The sequence below is a fragment of the Octopus bimaculoides genome, chromosome 4, assembly GCF_001194135.2.
Source record: "Octopus bimaculoides isolate UCB-OBI-ISO-001 chromosome 4, ASM119413v2, whole genome shotgun sequence".
Classification (NCBI taxonomy): Eukaryota; Metazoa; Mollusca; class Cephalopoda; order Octopoda; family Octopodidae; genus Octopus; species Octopus bimaculoides.
In genome coordinates this window covers 113,232,750-113,233,488 of record NC_068984.1, presented here as the reverse complement: position 1 = coordinate 113,233,488, position 739 = coordinate 113,232,750, and the positions used below count along the sequence as shown (strand labels likewise).

The window sequence follows — 739 nt, the reverse complement described above, 5'->3', positions numbered from 1 at the left end:
ATGTATATACATGTGTGTGTTTGTGTGTCTGTGTTTGTCCCCCCCCCCCCCACAACATCGCTTGACAATCGATGCTGGTGTGTTTACATGATGTTCCTTTGTGTCCTCCCTTCCTGCTCCCCCCTCTCTCTCTCTATTCTGCAACTTCAAAGATTTACGACCTTGGACGTGCTAACTGTGTACCACCTTCACCTAAACCTATTCGTCTTACATTCTCTCATTCGCTTTCTCTCTTCCTATCAACTTTGCTGTACCTACAATAACAGATCTCTACGCTACATAATTCACCCATTATTTTTACACAAATCTAAATTTGTTTTGAACTCATTCCCGATCAAACTTTTCAATATCTGATAATTTTTCTTCCTTCCTTTTTTTTTCCTGTTTGAAATTAACCTTAAAGAAATAAAACTAACCGAGCTGTTCTATACAATTTAAGACAAGTACTGTGTGTGTGTGTTGGCACTCCGTCGCTAACGACGTCGAGGGTTCCAGTTGATCCGATCAACGGTACAACTTGCTCGTGAAATTAACGTGCAAGTGGCTGAGCACTCCACTGACACGTGTACCCTTATCGTAGTTCTCGAGGACATTCAGCGTGACACAGTGTGACAAGGCTGACCCTTTGAATTACAGGCACAACAGAAATAGGAAGTAAGAGTGAGAGAAAGTTGTGGTGAAAGAGTACAGCAGGGTTCGCCACCATCCCCTGCCGGAGCCTCGTAGAGCTTTAGGCGTT

The 739-nt window shown here is 43.4% G+C and overlaps 1 protein-coding gene across 1 annotated transcript in view; it reads right to left on the bottom strand.

Moving 5' to 3' along the window:
• LOC106884305 (trypsin-2) overlaps positions 1–739 on the bottom strand; it is a 15,459-nt gene that overhangs the window by 3,446 nt on the left and 11,274 nt on the right. The window lies entirely within an intron of this gene.